We start from the raw sequence: 6,899 nt of genomic DNA on the forward strand, positions 1-6,899 counted from the left end.
GTGAGTGAGCCTTTGGTTTATTAATAAAGTTGTTTAATTCTTAATGAGTCCACTAAGCATCAAGTCTTGTTGAGTGCAAAGGCTCTAATACCATAAGGGATGAGGTCAGGATCATGCCCTCGGCGGACTTTGGTAGAATGGATGTCTCTTAGTCCTTGGCTCTTAGTTGAAGAGGTTATGAAACTCCAACTTTAAAATATATATATATATATGATATGCTCTATAAATATTATTACCTATACATTTTGTTATGTTCACTTCATCACCTATATTGACCATGGTGGTGTTTTTCTAATGTTGAGCTACTTCACCTCACTTATTTTAGCCTTAGTCAAGCTCCTTTGTAAATGTAGACAATTTCAAATGTGGAACTGAAGTGATTTAGAAAGAACTAGATGAGCTTAGAAAGACATATGATGTCTTTAAGGACAAATAAGGGAAATAGGGGATCAAATTTGGTTGGCTTCAAGCTTGAGGTCTGGATGTAATATGTTACTAACATGCTTGTTGATACAAAAGATTAGGAGTGGTGGTTTCAATCTTTGGAATAGAGTAAATATTTTTGACAAATTGGTTGAGTGTGATAGTCTGTGTCCCTGTATGGAGGTTGTTATTTTTGAGTGGATGAAGGGGATTCTAGTTTTCAAGGAAATGTATAAGAGAGTCTTTTTAGTAAAAAATTTTGTATTCATTTGACTTTCTTTGTTATGTATTTGGCCATTTTCCATTGCGGCAAAAAGGGGGAGAGAGAAAATAAAAATTAAATGTTGCATCTACTCAAGAGGATCTTTTGGGTAGACTTTTTGGTTATGATTTTTTTTAAATATATTTTTTATGTTTTGGTATTTTGTTGTCAATGTCAAAGAGGAAGATTTTTAAATGCATTTAGTTATTGCTGGCATTGTAATCATTCATGCCAATACCTTCATACAACATCCTAGTGATATTGGTTGGTTGTTCACAATTATGTTATGTGCCTACTATTTGTCAATAATGCGTCAGAGGTCTCAATTATTCATACCACACATTTAGTATGAATATTTTTGGTGTTTTATGCATCTGAGAGCTATCAATTGGAACTATTTCATGCATAGTTAGATGCAATTCTATCAGCTCACATTTTGTCAATGAAACTTGCATTTGGTAGTTAGCCATATTCATATCTCAAGGTAGTTAGCTCGACTGATAATGAGTAAACTGACTGTGAGCCAACCTATAGTGAGAAAATGATAGTTATCCATTTGTAAAATCACCTTAACCCATGTTCATTTCACAAGAATTAGTTTCTTTGCGTTTTTTTTCTAATTTGGGTTTCCACATAAATTCAAGTGTTCTTTGTGTTGGTGTTTCTATGCTTCCATGTGTACATATATTATAATTATTGATGTAGTTATTAGTAGAATAGAAGTTAATATAGATATTAACCATGATTATCATTTGTACGGTTTATGAATATATCGACAAAGAATTTTTTTGTAAAGTGTTTGGGAATAATGTATTCAAATCCCCTATTGGTTATCCAACATGTTCTACACTTTAACAAGAAATCGAATCTTGGTATTCAACAAATCACCACCCCCCCCCCCCATCCCCCAACAAGCTCTATTAAATGTTCTCCTTAGATTGTCATGATAATTTTTTCAAAGACTCAAGAAAGTTTCATTCAAATAAATTTTATTTAGATCCCTACACAAAATGATCTTTAGACAACTTATTCCTTCAATTACCCTATCAACACACCTTAAAACTAAATGGAACTACAGGTTTGGTTATTCAATGCATAAAATATTAGTTTCCAAATATAAGAGTCCCAAGTTGATGCCAAATAAAAACTCATGGCTTGGAATATCTTAGATATCAAGATTCCTATTATTACATGTCGCACATTCTCATGCACATGCAAACTCCTAACTTTCAATCTTATACAGGAATCAAAACTATTAAGTAGACTTTCTAGCTTTACTCACATGCCCATAACCTCTAGCTTTCCCTCTTATATGTGCTTAGTCATGGAAAATTTTCTACTATGGGAATCAACTTTATAATTTAATTACTCACACTTGTAACCATTCAATCATCATGTTCATACAAGAATTCCCTTGGCTCACTATCATTTTGAACACTTATCTTTAACAATTCAAAGTGAAACTGGTCTACTCTAGCTTGGCTCTCCAAGTTACCAACTTGTCCTAGATGTCCTTCAAGAGCATTGAAGAGATAACATTGATTAGGTCGATAAGATACATGACTTTTTGCATGTCTTGAATGTGCAGGAGCAGTTCATAACACTTTGAGCATCCAAGGTATATATTTTTTATTGCAAAGCTTGGGACCTTTAGACTAATCTTGAAGATTTATCTGTACTTAATGCTTCATTGAGCTCTTGGTATTATGTTTAGGTCAAAACATCAAATACAAGAGAGACAACCATTATGGAAGGCTTATTGTGGGGTTTGCATGTGATGCACATTTTTATTGCCAAAAAACTCAATTTATTTCTTTGGTCTATCTCTTTGGTTGTGGTGTTGTGAGCTTTTAGTCCTAGTGGAGTGGTTTTTTTCACATCAACTAAAGGTGAATGTTAAAGGCATAATTAAAATACAATTATTCAACTTGTTAACATTGTCATCATGATTGGGTAGTGACATAACTATTTTCTATTGATGAATACAAACCCCAAGAGTGGGAGATGATAACCTATGCTACAAAGCGTATGTGTGTTGTTGTGGTGAAGGATTCATAAACTTATTGACTATGCCTACTTTGCAAGGGTTTTATTCCTACAAATACTATCATTCTTATGTTACTCAAGCCTCAAGATATTTCACTATTTGAAGGTATTGTTATATTATGAGGTACAGCTTCACAAGCATGAGTGTATTTACCATATATTTCCATTCGTCATTGATTATTTTTATTATTAATTTACATATTTTAGAAAATTCCTTTTCCTAGCATTTGATTTTTGTTTTAAAGTCTTTTTTTTATTGAAACAATGCAAATAAAGATAAATAGAAAAGAGGAACAAATAGATTGGCATAAGGAAAAATAATACATTTATATTCTAATACCAACACCACAATTACTTATGAGTGTTTAACTTCTCTCTATGTATTCATTTATATAGCAATTATTTAGTTGTTTATAACAAAAATTTAAGATAAAGAAATTTTAGATATTTATGTTATTGAAACAAGTTGTAATTGTATTGTCTTAATTTTTTCAAATTTATGTTGAAATTTTCTTAAAATAAAACCATCGTTCAAAAAATTAAAACAGTAATCTTCTTGTATATGAACAGTTTGGCATATATTGTTATCATATTTAGTGCTCTCTAAGTCACGTTGCATCTATGGAGTTTGTAGGTGGTTTTTTTCCCCTATTCTCTACGTTTATTTTATTCTTCTGTGGTTAAGATTCATAGACAACTATCTTTCTCACCCTTCTCTTGGGGCATTTCCTTATTTATACATAAACATTTTATAATTAATAAATATTTTTTTAGTGGCTTTGGCAACTTTGATCAGAAAATATTAATCAAATAATCACAATTTAATATATAAAATTTTAATTGAATATTTTTAAATTATTAATATCTTTATATTATTCACAATGATTCTATTTTTTCACAATAATATTTTAGAAATTTAATTTTAATTATACATTAAATAATAAATAAATTATACAATCTTATGATTTCTATTTTAATATTCTAGGGCCTAATTTGGTTGGTGAGAGCTTCTTGATCTAAAGCATGGCATCATGAGGCATACTCTCCCCTAGACCACATGGTACCAAAGGAAATGTCACACCAATGTCATCAATCATGCTACTTGTTTTACCAACCACACTATAGTACATAGGGGGTTCTATACTTGATTCCTATAGTCTAAATCTTTAAAGAAAAATCTATGCTGAAAATAGATTAAAACAAATTGAAGAATAAGAAATGAAATAATGGAATTTGAAACTAAAATTATACAAAGAAAATATCTTAAATTTGTTGTGTTCTTAGATTTGATCTTTGATTAGATAGGTTAACACATAGAGGATGGGGGAAATAATTTCAAGGAATAAGTCAATATTGTTCAAGAGAAACCCCTTTATTAACCTTAACCTTGGTTTTGTAGTAATGCATTGTAATTCATTTATGTATGCAATGTTATTGATTTAAAAAATATTAGCATTATTTTCTCTATGTTTTCATTGATGTTGATTTTTGGCAACATTGATGTCAACTTGCTAAGGTTGAGGAGTTGGTGGTATTGTGAACTTGATGACGGTACTGCTCTGATACCACTTGATAGAGGGCTCGCTCTGATACCACTGATGATGATACGCTCTGATACCACTGACAAAGGGCCACACCACCCTTACCAAATCACAACCAAGAATGCAACAATATGAAGACAATTTTATTATACTTGAAAATCCAATAGCAATTACAATAACATTTCTCCAAGATCTCTCAAGATCCAATCCAAGCCTAAGCTAGTCTAGATCCACACTCTAGTAGAAACCTCTGAGATCTCAACTTGTGCTCGCAAGCCACCAAGCAACCTCCTTGTTTCTAAACCGCAGCCACTATCTTTTCTCACAAACCTAATCCAAGATCCAAGTGTAAACTGCCTCACATTCGACGCTCTGTCTACACACTCACAACTCCATCACAATCCTGCTGTAAACTGCCTCACATTCGGCGCTCTGTCCACAGACTCAGGAAAACTCACTCTTCACTTTCTCCTTCCTTTCACACCTTGAAGCCTTCCAAGCTTTCCAAGCTTCACCTTCCACAACTTTCACCTTTCCAAGCTTTCCTTCCAAAGCTTCCACTTCTCAAGCTTTCACCTTCTTCTTGAGCTTCCCTTGAGCTTCTCCTTCTCAAGCTACTCCTTGAGCTTTCACTTCTCAAGCTTCTCTTTGAACTTCCACTCCTCAAGCTTCTCCTTAAGCTTGATTTAGAAATGCTCATATGCCTTGCTTAAATAGGCACTTACCACCTCATGCATGACTTATCCACAACCTTCTAGAATTCCTCCACAACCTTCTACATCTTCCACAACCTTCTACAACTTCCAAAAATTTCTACAATATTCATAACTTTCTAGAATTCTTCCCACACACCTCAATAAATGGAATGACAACTATTCATTTTTTTATTTTTTCTATTATGCCACCTATGCACCTCGAAAATAGAAATCCTCTTTTCCTTTCTTTTCTCCTTTTTCCTCTTTTTTTTTTTAATATTATTTCTCCTCTAATTTTCATCACTTTCTCTCTCCTCCAAATTTTTTATTTTTTTAAATTTTTTATTTTTTCAATTTCTTTTTTTTTCCAATAATTTTCCCATGCAAGATGCTCCTGCATCAGACTCCCCCGGTAGATAGAAAAGTGTGTCCCACACTTTGATGCCAAAAAGAAAGGTCTACAACCATCTTCATCTTCACCAAAGGTTTCCACCTCAATAGGGACAAGAAAACTACCATGCAAATCTTCCACATCTGCATTACTCTATCAAACACCAGAATCTCAACCATCCAATTAGCATGCTCACTCCCAGGAACAAACTGAACATAATGCTTCATTACCAAACTCCCATTCACATCAACTAGTGAATCCATACCAACAATAACAAGCTCTGCATCAGCATCAACATGTAGATCTCCATCAACACATTCCACACTCACAACATCAACAACCTCATTGCTCACAACAAGATGCTCCACAATACATAACTCACCTCCAACAACCAGATCATCCATGACCAAGTGCTCACCAACATCAACTAGATCATCCACGACCAAATGCTCTGTAGTCTCCATGTCAGACTCAACCAATTGATCATGAAAACCAACCTTTGTCCCAACATCAACAACGTTAGAAATATCTTTAGCAACAACCTCTAGTTGCTCTGTAGGTTCTGCATCAGACTCGACAAACTGATTAGCAAAACCAACCTCTTCCACCTCAACCTTGCGATGCCATCTTCTCTCACGAACCTCCTTAACTTGATCAGCCAATCTATCATCCAACCAAGAAATCATCTTAGAAAAATTCCTCTCCACTATATCATGGATTTTCACAATCATCTTAGGGTCCAATCCTCTTGGAGCCATCTCCCAAGATCTTCGTAAACCCTCTGCAACAAATCCTTCCCACACTCCTTGTGACAACCAAATTGTTTGCAAGTTAGATCGCAACCTGCCACCACGCACGAACAATCAGGAACCACATCACAAGTCTAGGACAACGGATTTGCAATCCACCAACTCTCCACAATCATGCCTCAACAAGTTTGGTCTTCCCAAGGTCCTGGTACAAACTGCCTCACACTTCGGCGATCTGCTTGTACATTCAGGAACTCCTGCTACGATAAACTTCACCCAACCAAGGTCCTGGTACAAATTGCCTCACACTTTGGTGATCTACTTTTACACTTAGGAAATCCTTCTCTGATACCACTAATGTAGATATGCTCTGATACCACTAATGTAGATATGCTCTAATACCACTGACGAAGGTACGCTCTGATACCACTGACAAAGGGCCACACCACCCTTACCAACTCATGACAAAAATGCAACAAGATGAAGACAATTTTATTATACTTGAAAATCCAATAGCAATTACAATAACATTTCTCCAAGATCTCTCAAGATCCAATCCAAGCCTAAGCTAGTCCAGATCCACACTCTAGTAGAAACCTCTGAGATCTCAACTTGTGCTCGCAAGCCACCAAGCAACCTCCTTGTTTCTAAACCGCAACCACTAGCTTTTCTCACAAACCTAATCCAAGATCCAAGTGTAAACTGCCTCACAATCGGTGCTCTGTCTACACACTCACAACTCCATCACAATCCTGCTGTAAACTGCCTCACATTCAACACTCTATCCACAGA

This window comes from Cupressus sempervirens, chromosome 4 (genome assembly GCF_028749045.1).
Source record: "Cupressus sempervirens isolate cs-2001-9-10 chromosome 4, ASM2874904v1, whole genome shotgun sequence".
Classification (NCBI taxonomy): domain Eukaryota; kingdom Viridiplantae; phylum Streptophyta; class Pinopsida; order Cupressales; family Cupressaceae; genus Cupressus; species Cupressus sempervirens.